The sequence below is a fragment of the Pteropus alecto genome, unplaced genomic scaffold, assembly GCF_000325575.1.
Source record: "Pteropus alecto unplaced genomic scaffold, ASM32557v1 scaffold226, whole genome shotgun sequence".
Taxonomy (NCBI): Eukaryota; Metazoa; Chordata; class Mammalia; order Chiroptera; family Pteropodidae; genus Pteropus; species Pteropus alecto.
In genome coordinates, this window is record NW_006440132.1 from 6834833 (window position 1) to 6849525 (window position 14693).

The window sequence follows — 14693 nt, forward strand, 5'->3', positions numbered from 1 at the left end:
ATTAGTGTGGATTTGTGAAGTAGGTGTCCAGTGGCACAATCCTGAGAGGGGTTCAGCTGCAAGCCAAATTTAGCCCAAGCCTCTACTCCTCTAGGGCCACCTGTCAAGATTCAGCAAGCAATCCACAGATGCTGTGCTTATAGTTACCTCAAAAGGCCACACCAGAAACCGAGGCCAGCTGCCTCCACCAGTGTGAGTCTTTGCAAGGAGCACCTGACTCGCTGAGGATACACGTGGATGTGACTTGGGTGGGGCTCAGGTTGGGGTAGGCGGGGTTTCAGAGAGTCCTCTGGGCGGAGCGACCTCTGTTATCCAGTTTGATGATGTCACAGCTATGGCGGCTCTGTGTCCAGCGCACTGGTAGTGGAGAAGGCTCAACAGGGAACAGTGGATACCGCCCACACTTCTGTACAGAGCAGGTCTCACCTCGGTCCTCATTCCAACAATGTCTTCCTGTAAGTCCCTGGTGCCCCCTGCGCGCAGTTGAACAAGCACTGGTGCTCGGAGCGAGCAGGTCCGTCACCACAAAAATCCGCTGGCTGACGTGGCCGCTTTAAGAAGCATCTGCCGCTGCCGCAGCCTCCGTCTCAGCCACTCAGAAATAGGCAGCCCTGTGTCCTTACCCCGTCCTACCTTCTGCCATTGCAGGGTGCTTTCTCGGATTTCTCCCTAGTTGTAGGGCTTGTTCATCTAGATCCCAGGTGATTTTTCCTTGCTGCTGTTCCTTGTTTCCGTCTCAACTTTGATTTGGTCACTAGAGGGATGAACTTCTACGCCATTTTTTTTCCCTGCTCTAAATGTTTCTCTTTATAAAGCAATGAGGCAGAGATTCAGAACTCTGGTAGACATGAGTTGAAAGGGGTTTTCCACAAAGTTCCTTCTATTGTCTACTCAAAATACTATCACATAATCATCAAATGCTGTCAGCGCTAGGTTTTCAGTCTTCCGCTGGTGAGATTTCGCTCACTATTTTAAAAGTTTCAGCTGCGAAGATCGTCCCTCCCCCAACGACAGCTTAGGCCGCTGGGCTAATCGGGTTCAGCCCTGGCCCAGCTCCCTAGACCTGCTTCCTTAGCAGTAAAGGAATTCCCCTCCTCTTATATGTAGGTGACGGACGCAGATCACATCCTATCGTAACTTTTGCCTTTTGGGCGCATTTAGAGATGAAGATTCTCTCTATTTTCTAATAAAAATCTTAGTATGCAAGTAGTCACATAGAGCAAGGCAAAAATAGTGTGGAAAAATCTCATGCTTTGTCCTCTCTCTGTGTTAAAACTTTGATCAGTGGTCTCTGGGGATGGGCAGGGCCCACCACTCTCCTGGCAACAGCTTATCAAGCCCATCTTTTCCTCCTCCCTCCCTCCCTTCTTTCTTCTCTCCTCCCTCCCTCTCTCCTCCTTTCTCCCTCGCTTCCTTCCTTCTCCTTCTCTCTACTCATTGAGAACCAGTCTGTGCCTGAGGCCATGTAAAGTCTCCAGATACTTGAGCTGTGCACAGCGAAGGCTCCGCCCCTCGTGGGCCCACAGAGCGGTGGGGAGTCTGGGAGTGGCGAGTGCTCCAAGCGGAGGAAACAGCACTGGGAAGCCCTGGACGTGAGAGGGGAAGCATGGAAAGAGGGGGTAGTAAAGAGAGATGGGCCATCACCCTGTTCCAGGCCCCACTAATTCGCCCACAACACTTGGCCAAACTAAGGCTCCAGGGTGGCTAAGAGTTTCCCAGGAGCTCTGTGGGTTGGGCCTGGGGGCTTCGCCTGAACTGTAACCTGGGATAGTCCTAAGGCTTCTACGTGCTGCCATCTGGGAAGTGGCCACCAGATGGTAGCAGAGGATCAGTGGGGTTACCTGTTCAGGTCCTGGAGTCCACAGATACCCAGGTAGCCCTGGCAGTCTGACTATGGCCACACCTGCGCCAGGCCCTGGGGCAATGCGGTCTCCATCCTGACAGGAGGGGGTCAGAGTCTGGGTGTCAGACGTGTATGTATGTGTATGAGTGTGTGGGCATATGTGTGCGCATGTGCACATATGTATGCGTATGAACCTCTGTGTATGCATTGTGTGTGCACACATGCGCGTGTGTGGGCATGATTGTGTGCACACATATGCATATGTGTACATGCATGTATGCGCCTGGGAGTTTGTATATGAGTTCGTGTGTATAGGCGTGTGTGTATATGTCTATGTGTGCCCGTGTGTGTGTGTGTATGTGTGTGCTGCTAAGTCAGTCTAACAAGAGCTTCCTGTCCTTGACATCTAAGTCCTTGGCCTGCCTTTAGCAAAAATCCTCTTAGGCCCATTTAGCAAGCACTCCCTACCCTTGATGTCTCCTCTTAATAATTTTGCATCCCTGGCCCCTCACTCTGCTCCTTGCCTATAAATCCCCAACCATCTTTGCTGTATTCATAGTTGAGCTCAGTCTCTCTCCTCTATTGCAATAGTCTTGAATAAAGTCTTTTCCATTTTCACAAGTGTCAGAATAATTTTTCTTGAGCAAAGAGTGGAGTGACTGGCAGGGATGTTGGAGGGAGCAAAGTTAGAGAAGGGGGGGGAGGGGCAGGCCATGTGATTACAAAATTCATCTTTGTCTTCAACCTCTGTGAGTCCTTCATCTCTGTCCCCTGGCTGTCCCTGCCTCTCTTGCCTGGACGCCTGTAACAGCCCCCACCTCATCTCCCTTTTTTAGGGCTCACTGACCCCCAGCTCGCCCCCCACTCTGCAGCCAGAGACTCTTTCAAGCCCAAATCTAACCACATTCTTCCCCTCAGGGACCCCTAGCCCACAAGCAGTCCATCTCCTCAGCTTGGCGGGCAAGCCCTGACGCTCGCAGCCCCAGGCAACTTCACGTTTTCTCCCTCCAAGCTTCAGCTCACTCTCATTCTCTCTGCTTCTGCACACAGAACCCCCATTATAGAATTATACATCTGAAATCTATTCAATTTTCTAGGCCCAGCCCACCCCTCGCCTCGTCTGAGAAGTCATCCCTGGCTCTGTGCACCCTGAGTCCCTCATCTTACAGCCCAGCGGGGTTGATTCTGCTTCTATGGCTGACCCCTACGTCTCCCTGAAGGCAGGGACCATCCCCAGCACCCTCTCCTCCCCACTTTCTCCAAGTTATGGGACAGGAGGCTACTCAGCCATCTTGGGGAGTTTGGAGACAAGGAATTCGCCAGGATAGGCTCTTCTGATCCTTCTTGGCTGGTGTGGGAGGAATGAATGACACTGGATTTGTGGCCATTACCACTGAAGCCCTGGATGTCAAAACTCCTAGAGTTTGTGTAGTACAGTGCTAAGAAGACAGGTTCTGGAGCCAAGCCGCCTGGGTTCAAGTCCTAGTTCCACCCTTTAGCAGGTAAATGACCTTGGGCAAGTTACCTACCCTCTCTGTGCTTCGTTCCCCTAGTAGGATAACAATAGGGTTGCTGTGAGGATAAAACAAGTTAACACATATGTCAAGAACACAGAGTTTGGCATATGGCACTGACTTAAGGCTTATATAGTTATTACCTGTGGTCATTACAACTGGGTTCAAGTCTAGTGGCCTCTCCATGACCTTGGACAAGTCAGTTAACATCTGGACCACCAATGTGCTGGCCACACGCACACACACGTACATATGCACATGTACACACACACATTTTGTGTGTTTATTTGCTTACTGTCTTCCTTCCTCATCACAGACCTGAAGGTAAGCTCCACGAGGGCAGAAAGTTCACCGGCGAAGCACCAGTGCTTGGCGAAGTGCCTGGCGAATAATAGGTACTCAATAAATATTTTCCAAATAACTTAACAGATGTGGGCTTTCTTCATTCATAAAATGGACAATAATAACCCCTGTCTCAACGGGCTACTATTAGGAATGAGCAAAACAACGCAGGGAGAGCACCCAACTTTCTTCATGGAGCGGAAGGAGGATCTGAGACTGTGGTCTTAGAAGTGGACACCAGGGAGCAGCAAAGGACCAAGTCATCTGGCATCACTTAACCCTTGCCAAAGGGAACTGGAAGAGAGGGACCTTCCTGCAGCTCCTGGGAGGGGTGAGCTGGGCACCTTTAAACACCACCCTCCCTGCCCAGGGAGGCTGCCAGGGAGGCTCTCCCAGGTCAGACGCACACACATCACTCATTCCTTCACCAAGCTTTAATTGGGTCACAGAAAGTTGAATAGACAGATTGTCGCTTTCACAGAGCTCAGAGCCAGCAGGGAGACAGTCTCTGAACAAGTAATTAAAGTAATTACTTTAATTCAAGTAATTAAAGCAAACAAATGTGTGCTCTGAAGGCGGCGTGCAGGACGCATTGAACACAGTGACCCTGTGTCTCAGGCTGAGATGTGATGGCTGAGCAAGTTAACCAGGAAAAGAGGGAAGGAGATGGTGAGAGCTCTTAGGCAAAGAAAATAGCCAGTGCAAAGGCCCTGAGGCGGGAAAATGCAGCGCTATTTAATCTCTGGCCCAGAGAAAGAACATGACTCCCTGAGATCCCACAGCGAGAAGCAGAGCCAGGGCTGGAGCCCAGGCTTCTGGCTCCCAGTCCAGGGCTCCTTCCCTTGTCTCTGGTTCCCCTTCCAACAAGCTTCATTCCTGATGTAGCAGCAGCAGCAGCAGCAGCTGCCCCAGAGGCATAGGAATGTTGGCTCTGATACTGCCTGACCCAACTTCCCCATTATATGAGCTGATAAGAGATTTAAATTCTGATGTCTAGACTTAGACAATAACCAAATATCCTATGCAGATGGAGCTGATAAGAGCCTATATGGGGGGAAACAAGGCACCTTTCCCCGTGATCATGTTTCAGTGGCTCTCGGCCAGGGCAAGGGGATTGCTGGGGCTGGCAAAGCTAAACACGATGGCTTCTAACAGGGTGAGGGCATTGGCTGGAAGCCAGAGACGCTTGGGAAGTTCAAGTTAAGACTGACCTTCCTCTAGATGAGCATTCCAGGAGCCTCAGCCCAGGACAGGGCAATCCTGCTTCATCAGTTGGACTAAGAAAAGGTTGTACTGGAAACAAAACAATTCCTAAATCCAAGAGGCTTCAAGCCACGAAGGTGCATTTCTCACTTTGACTCAGAGTCCATCGTGGGTGCAGGCGGGACTCTTGAGGACTCAGCGTGGCCCCTGCTTGTCAACATGGGAAGACGGCGCAGGGGAAGTGGAGCGTCTGCAATTAAATGCCTCCACCTGGTGGTCACAGCAAGGCATGCGGCCATGCCCAAGCTCCAGGTGGTTCGGTGGAATCATCGCCTGTGCTGGGAAAGAAGACCTAGTATGAGCAGCGCTAATGTCCGCTGCCCACCTTGGGATAGACGGTCAGAGATGCCTGCGAAGCCACATGTGGGCTGGCCCTCACTTAGCTCAGCATTTCCAGAAAGGCTGCCAGAGGCACTTGTGACATTTCTCGAGCATCTATTATCAGCCCATGGCTCCGTGAGCGTTACCACATTTAGTCCTCAGAACGACACTGCAGGTAGGCACCAGTATCCTCCCCCATTTTACAGATGAGAAAAGCGCAGCACTGAAAGGTGGAAGGAATTTGGCCGAGGCCGCACAGCATGTAAATGAGTAAGACTTCACGCGGGTGTCTAACCTTCGAAACGAGGGGCTCCCAAAGAGAGAAAAGGGGGTTTTATGAGGAGCCGCTTCCATAATAAGGGAGACTTCGAGTGGTAGATGGGTGAAGAGGATATTTAAGATATTATTCTGTCATACAATATAAGTCTTGTCTTCACATCTCTTAGAGATATTTCAGTAAAAATTTATGGTTTTTGGTGCCTTTTTTCTTCTACAATTATTTGCACTTACTTCTTTATTTTGAAAAATTTCTAACCCAATAGTTGAAAGGACAGCCCTCCCTGGGATCCACCAACTATTAACATCCTGTCACACCGAAGCCACACACACACACACACACACACACACACTCACACACTCACACTCACACACACTCATACTCACACACACCCTCACACTTACACACACTCACACACACACACTCACACTACACTTCTGCTAAACCATCCCAAATTGCAGTGGGACGTCATGATGCTTCATCCTCAAATACTTCTGTGCGCCCCTCCCAGGAGCAAGGACATTCTGCTACACAACCCCACACCAGCGCCACACCGAAGATAAGCACCATCCATTAGGCAACATCAGCCAACACAGTCCCCACTCACATTTCCTCAGTTGCCTCCCAAACATGCTTCGTGGCTGTTTCTTCGTCCTAACCCAGGATGCAATCAACGTCATGTGTGGATTTGGCTGTTATGTCTTCCCCACACCATTTCTCATGATGCTAGATCCTTTGAAGAATCCAGGCCAGATGTCCTGCAGAATGTCCCCCGGGGATTCCCATGTTAGCCTCAGGCCAAACGTTTCCAACAAGGGCAGCTCATGTCGTTAGCCTATCTCCCCAAGACCAAGGCCCAGCCCGATGCTCCGTGAAGAAGGTGAGTGCCAGGCCTCTCAAGCATCAAAGCACATTCCCTTTGGTGGTTAACAAGTAACCTTTGGGGAGACACTTCAAGACTGTGACTCTTCTGCTCCCCGGTGAATTTCACTCCATGGTCTTAGTACGTGTTGATGAGTCTTGCCTGAATCACTTATTACATTGGAGGTTGCAATATGTTAATTTCCTAATTCTTCAGACAGACGGACAGAGAAGGCCTGGCTCTCTTGAATGCAATATCATCTGAGCCTGGTCCTAGGCTGCCCAGTGCTTTCCAAGTCATGCAGATGGCAGGTAGAAGGAAAGTGGGCAGGCGGTTGCAGCTGGCACCAGCCCCAGCTCCATCACTAACTGGCTATGGGAACTAAGGGTGGCCCTAGAACCAGCAACATTGACTCATCTGGGAAATTACTGGAAATGCGGGCCTCTCAGCGGGAATCTGCAATTCCAGAAAGGTCCCTAGGGGATCCATGTACCTGGGAATGTCTAGTAAGGACTAGCCCGAGGAACGCCCTGAGCCTGTCTGAGCTTCAGCCTTTCCAGGTGAGACGAGGGTCAAAAAGGTTCATGGCTCAGGTCTGGCTTTTTCAGAAAAGCAGATTCTAATACCTGCCTGTGCAAGAAGGTGATGATGGTGGTGATGATGACCACAACAACAACTACCATTCTAAGGAAGAAAGACCTTGGTAAACTATTATCCCATTTTTCAGGTAGAAAAACTGAGGCCCAGAGAGGAGAAGCAGCTTGCCCATGGTCACACAGGATGGCAGAATCAGATCCAGGACTTGAACCAAGGGTTTCAAATCCTAGTTCATGAGCTGTCTTTCTCAAAGGAGCCCACTGGCAAAGTTATTGAAGAAAGGCAGGTTCTTCTCTTCCCTGGAGATGTGTCTGTTTGCTAGTAAATGGCAAAGGAGCCCATTGTGGCCTTGGGGCGGGAGTTAACTTGACAGAATGGGCAGACACTGGCCATCTTTCCCCTTCTTAGAATGACAGGGGTGTCTCTTCTGGAAAATCTCATGGCTCTGAGACTGACACTCAGGCAGGACAAGAAAGATGCCCACGAGCACCTCTACAGAGGATGGCCGGGGACCCCATGCTGGTCTGGCCCAACACCACCCTAATTTGTATAGCATGTCATAATTCACAAAGTGCTAAGTGACCTTGGTCGAGTCCTTGCCCTGGGCCTCAGTTTCCCCATCTGTAAGATGCACCAGAGGTTGTGGTTAATCTCTAATTACCTTTGGCTCAGAACCAGCTGTAGTGTACAAAACAAAAATGAAGATTTGGTTTCTTTCTCAAACTGAACAAATTAAAATATTTGGCTCCAAGACAGCTTCATTCCGAATGCAGCCCTCACCCGGCTCTCGGCACAGCATCCTCCAAGGCCATGGCCTCCTCCGCCTCCCAGCCAGATGCAGCCTGGGCACATCTGCTTCCACTCAGCATCTACGGCCAGCCACTCTGCCAAAGACTTGACCCAAGGACTTGACCCATGGCCTCGCAGGCTTCCAGGGGCCTGGAGGGACTGCTGGGTCCCAATTATAGGAGTGACAAAGGCCCCTGACAGGGCAGCACTTGTAGCTCCCACACATGGCTGGCTCTCCCTGCCCGGTACCAGCAGCCAAGACCAGGTGGCCAGCTGGGGCAGATGCTAAGTGACTCAGGGGGGAGCTTGTGGGGGCGGGGAGGTGTTAAGAGAGGCCTTGAGTGGTTTACTCAGACACAGACCCTGTGGGGCCAAGTTGCAAGGCGAGAGAGCAGGACTCAGCAGTTTGGCCCAGGCCCTGGGTGCTGGAGGGGAGGCTGCAGGGCAGCCAGGCCTGGTGGTAGACGAGGGCATTGACTTCAGCATTAGACAGACCTGAGTTCAAATCTCTACCCTGCAGCCTCAAGCACACCCCTTGCCCTTTCTGGTTCCATATCTGTAGAATGGGTCGGTAATATTACCAAGCCTCATGGTCGTTTTGAGGATTGACTGAGCCAAAAAGGACAACATGTCTTACACATAGTACATGCCAAGTAAATTGTAGTTGCCATTATTATTATTATTATTATTATTATTATTATCGACATAGCATTGGAGAAAATGAAGAAAGTCTTAGTTTGACATACCACTTTTAATATATTGCCCCAAATGGTGAGCTGGATCAGCTTCTGGATGTCAACAACGGCTACCACGCAGAGGGGCAGAGCTGGAAGTCCCCTAGGGACTTGGTGGGGAGAATCGGAGCTGGGAGGCAAAGGCTACCCCACCCAATAGCCTCAGCCTGCCTCTACCCCACGGGGCTCAGGACCCACAGGCTCTGAACTTCCAGTTCAGAAACTCCAGAGGTCCTCACTTCACAGGGAGTTTTTAAAGTCTGTTTTAAAAATGAAAGATGGTGGAGTATATCCTGTACAATCTCTGAGGCAGAAACGACCCCACCTTCTAAGCGAGGTCAGTCAGACTTCCCAGCAAGATCAAGGCCACCAGGTCAGCAGGCTTTCAGCCTGTCTTATGAACCTCATTCCTAATAGTGAGGGTGGTGTCGGGGCCCAGGCTGAGCAAGGGAGCTGCTTTCTGCAAGGCCTCACTTTTGGGGTGTGGCAGCTCAGGACAGGGGACTGACCACCCAGAGGCACAGCATCATTCTCCTTTCTCTGAAAACGCAGCCATGAATGTTCATTAGTTGATGCACAAATATTTGCAGCCCAGTTAATATATCGGCAACAGGATGAATAAATAAGTGATGTCATACAGTAGAATACTATACTGCAAAGAAAGTGAATGAATTGCAATTACACTGCCCAACATGGATGAGTGTCACAAACATAAAAGAAGAAGCCAAACACAGATAAAAACACGTGCAATGAGTTCATGCACATAAAGCTCAAAAAAATGTGCAAAATTAAACTCTGTGGTTTAAGAATGTCTGTGTAGATAGTAAAACTATGAAATAAAACAAAATAATCAAAAAAATAATCAAAAAAGATCATGGTTAAATCTAGTGGGAAAAGAAAGGCACAGGGGGTTCTAGTTGCTGATTATGTTCTATATCTTGACCTGAGTGGGGGTAGTTAAGTGAGCGTTTACTTTGTAATTATTTGTGAAATCGTACGCATCTTTTATGTACTTTTCTATATGTACATAACATTCTGGAATAAAAATTTGTAAACGAAGTAAGGTAAAAAAAGAAAGCAATGAGAGATGTCCAGATGAGAGAGAAACTGTGTCTGAGGAAATCAGGGAAGACTTCATAGAAGAGGGGGTCTAGTCAGCAATTGCCTACTGAGAGCCTTCCACATATCAGACCCCGAGAGGACAAAAGTAAACAAACACGGGCACTCCTTGCCCCTGTGGAATTTACATTCCAGGGAGGGAGACAGGCAGGAGTCAAATAAACATGCCTTAAATTGTAGACCACAATAATGGATGGCCCTCAAGGGGCCCTAAAATCTGAAGAGTGGGTATGGGTTGCTCAGGAATGGTGGGTGAAAGAGTTCGGAGGGGGCGGCATCAGCGACGGACCTCCAGAGAGAAGGAGCTTGGCCGCAAGGAGCTGCTGGAGAGCTCATGTGGCCATGTGCGAAGAACCAGTGAGAAAGTGGCATGAGATGAGTAGCGTGGAGAGCTGGGAGGGAATATTCAAACTGGGCTATGAAGCTTGGGTAGGAGCTCATCAGGCAGAAATTGTAAAATTCTCAAGGGCTCGGATTCTGTGTCTCGCTCGCCTATGCCTAGTGCCCAGCTGTGCTCGATAAATACATGCTGATTTCTCTTGAAAAGCAAAAAGTCAGAGAATGAGAGAAGAGATTAGAGGTTATAAGGCTGAGGCCATTGTTCTTGGCCTCAGAGAAGTAGGGGTGCAGCAGGTTTGAGACCTGGGGGAGGGAGTTTCCTTAGCATCCGGGCTCTTTCTCATCCCTCAGCAACTTTAGTAGAACAGTAAAGTCACCAACAAAGAGAGGAGGGAGCTGGAAAGGGAAATTCCAAGAGAAAGCCATCTGGTCTGGAAGCAGCTGACACTCCAGCTGCTGCCACCACCACCACAGAACTGGCTCACACCGACTCTTCCACACCCTCACCCCAAACCCCAGGGTCTCATGAGAGTGACAGCAACAGGACCCAGGGACACTGGAGCCAGACGTAATCAGAGCAAGGAGCCCGTGGCTGTGGTGGCTTGAGGAATCCGGTTGTTAGTGGGCAGCTGAGGGAGCCGCGCTGTCTCCCCTGTGTTTACTTGGCTCTACTGAGGGGCTGGAAATTTGATCTCCGTGGGGACCAGGCCCTGGTCAGCCCCTGCCCAGAGTCTCTGATGGAGCCCTGGCCTCTCAGAGCTGCTGAGGACGTCCTGTTATCTGGAGAAAGAGACTAAAGAGCAAGGGAAGGGAATTGCCCCAGTGTAAACTGAATCACAGCAGCTCCCATTTATGGGGTGCTTGCGATATGCCAGGCCCTGGGCTAAATGCTTTAGGTATAACATCCCTACAAGGAAAGCATTATTTTTCTGTAAGAGTTGGGGAAACTGAACCTCAGAGAGGGCAAGTAACTTGTCCAAAGTTATACAGAACTGGAGCTGGATCGAAGTCCAGATCTGCCCAGTTCCAAAGCTAGTGCCACCATCCACCCTGCAATCTGCCTCCAAGGGCAGTGTTCACCGTGGCTGGGAGGCTGCTGGCAATCAGGCACTCCAGCCAGCGGCTCCACCGGGGTCTCCAAGAGGATCCTCATGCAAGGGGCACACAGCAGCACTCAATAAATATTACATACGGGATTTAAACTTTGACTTTTTTGTTTGTTTGTTTGTTTGCTTTTGACTGGTTTTCAGAGTCATTCTTCCAGCAATGTGTTGTAAATTCCTGGCGAACAGAGACCATGTACCCACTGCCAAGATGCCAGGCACAGTACTGGGAATAAGGCTGGTTCTAAGAACCTCATTGTTGATTCGAAAACTTACCTTTCCCATTCTTCTCCATTTTTGTTCAGTTTTTGTGGATTTCCCTGAGCCTTGTTAAACTTGTTTACAACTTCAGGCTGAATAGCTCTCAGAGTAAAGAGATCTAAGTGATTGCTTTATCTGGTTGAGCTAAGTGTCTAACCTTAACCCCCCTGTTGTAATTCCAGTCCATTTTCTCACACTCAGTCCTGAGGTGAAGGAAACAGCTGTTCTTTTTCCTCTGAGAGGTCCCGTGCCCTAAGCAGGAAGAAAGGGCTCACCCCTTCCCCCAACCCAGGAATGTCTCTGTTACCTTTCCTACCGGAAGTTTCTCCACTGAATTGCTTTCCTTTCCTTTGATGCAATAACGCTTCTTTGGGCCACTTATTCACCCTTTAGGCCTTTTAGGGAAATAGTCCTGAGTCTTCCCAGCTTGGGAAATTCCAAGAAACTCGAGTCAGACATCCAGGACCCTCCCTATTGCACAGGAGTCTAGACAAGGCCCCCTCTTGTATGGATGGGGGAAAGAAGGTCACCCAGGGAGGTGGCAGCACAGCAGGTCCCTGACTTATTGTCTCCTGCTCCCAGGCCACGGCCTCCCCCCGGCCTCCTCCCGCTCTCCCAGGAGCTCTCACTCCCTCTGTCTTGAGGCCAGGGGCCCTTTGGCCAGTCCCAGAGAACAAAAGAGTTAGGCTTTCTGTGTAAAGAATAACAGGGACACAGTGATCACCAGGCCTCCAGCCCTCCCCTGTCAACTTCTTCCTGGATTTTGTGCCCATATCCTATGTCGCCACCTGAGATCTTGAGTGCAGACTAATTCCTTGTGAGGTGACCTCACCAGCAGGGCCAGGATTCTTGGAGAGCAAAAGAAAGCAGTGCCAATTCAGCACAGATACACACACACACACACACACACGCACACCATCCCCATATGTGTTAAGGACAGTATAGAGGTCTCTTGGGTCAGCGGGCTTTCTTAGCACCCCCTGGCCCTCAAACCTCATGACCCAGGCCTGCAAGCTCACCAGCAAATTTCCACAAATCTTCCCAAAGCCTGAAACTGAGTCACAAAGTTGAATCCTAGAGCCAGACACCATCTGTGTTCCTACCCAGGGCAGAAATCCTCTTCCAGTTTGCCAAGGGACATGGAGATCATGATCCGTCAAGGCATCTCACCCCACTGTTCGACACCCCTGGAGGCTGCCTGGAGGAGCAGAAGGAACTGATTTCAAACCTCGACTCCAGTATATGCTAGTTGTGTGGCCTCAGGTAAAGTCGCTTTACCTCTCTGAGCCTCTGTTTCTCCATCCGTACAGTGGGGAGTAAAATGTTTGCCTTGTGGATCTGGCCTGAGAATTAAATGGGAGAACATATATGAAACGCAAATGTCAGCTGCACTGTCCGTGCCCCTGGAGACAACGGAGCGTAGTGATCATCGTCATGAGAACCACCGCTGCATCTACTAGAGCATCTACCGAAAACTATATGCATGGTCAGTGCTCAGTGCCTTACGTGGATCATGTCATCTAATCTTCACAGTGACCTCCACAGGAAGCATGACATCGCCCCATTTTTCAGATGAGGAAGCCAATGATGCTAAGTCACTTAAAGAAGGGTGTGTAACTAGCCAAGGCCATCGGGCAGAGGCTGGGATTTCAACCCAGGTCACCTGCACTGGGAACCTACTTGTTTAATCACTGTAATACGTGGCCTCTTCAAACCTGCTGTTCAATAAACACTACTAGTCATCCTTAAGATTTGCTGCTGGATTGCCACGGACCCCTTCCTCCCAGTCTAAAACCCTCTTCAAGATTTCAGCATGAGAGTTTTCACCTTCTCGTGCTCTCTCCGCCGTTCGTCTCCAATCTTCTGAGTTAATTCAGTGTGGATCATTCAAGAGCCTTGAGCTCCTTGGTGCATCTACTGAGATGCAACACTCAGCCCCTGCCTCCAGCACCATAAAAAACCTGTTCCCTCAAGTCATCTGTGGGTGTGCCCCAGATTTAACTGAAGAGGAAATATGGAAAAATGTTTGCAGTGCAGAACGCAACTTTACATTGAACGTCTGACATCCCTGTTTTTAAACACTCTTTTCTCTCCAACCCCATAGCTCCAAGAATTGCTCCCTGCTCGATTTGCCTCATAGGTTCTTGCCTCCACCCATGAGAGTCCCTCTCTCCTGCTCCCCGTCCCACACCTCCACCACTTGCCCCCAACTCCAGTCTGTTAGGGATAGGAATTCTGCCGCCTCACACCCTTTATGCCAAACCCTCCCACAGTCACACTCATCCAGGGATCTTCCAATGACCTAGACCCACCCTCTTGCAGGGCAATGGGGCTTTAATCGGCTTCTTCATTCCCTGGCACCATGCCTGGTGTTTGGTGGACACAAGCGATAATGACTATAGTAGCATAAGGAAATTCTTCCTCAGGTTGAGTAGCAACAAGCTTTTTTCCAATTGTGATCCTAAAATATCAAAAGTCTCAGACCTTTGAAATGATCTTACTCAGAATTTCTCAATGAGGCACAACCTGCCCTTATGGGGTAAGACTGTCCTGTGCATTGCAGGACACTTAGAATCCCTGGCTCCCTGGCACTATCTGCCAATAGTACCCCACTTCCATCACTGTGACAACCAAAAATGCTCTCCCATATCTCTCACACACACTCATGCACAAGCGCGCACACACACCACACACACACTGGATGGAGAAGCACTCCTCTCTTGTCACTTGAAGGGTAGCTGAATTAGCCGCCCTAAAATACGCCATCTTGGAATATCAGTTTTTTTGAGCTGTAGGCACTTGAAAAACAGCAAATGTAGGGAGAGGCTTTCTCTGAACTCCCCTTATCAGCCTAAAAACAGATTCTCCTAAAGGAACTCGATCATTATCAGTCCCCTCTTAGGGAGCGTCATCAACCAGGGGGACTGACTCTTGTCAAAGGACAGGAGACTAGAAGTCAATGTTACATCCAGACAAACTCTGTCACAAACCATCATACCTCCCCACCATTCTTCTAAGGACCCATTCATCTCTCCTAAAATTCATTTCCTCTCCCCTAAGGGACCTACATCCCCCTTCCTTTTCCCTATTAAGATGGGGCTGAATTCTGAAACCACCTCCCTGAGTTACTCTCTCTGCGTCTCTTCCACGTATCCAGATACATGTTAGTAAACTTCTGTGCGTGTCTCTCTTGTTAACCTGTCATTTATCGCAGGGGTGTTAACTTAGAACTCAGAAGGGTAAAGGGGAAATTATTTTCCTCCCTTACACACATGTGGATTCACAAGATCAAGAGAGACAGTGGGCCATGCACGTCAGGCTGGACTGCA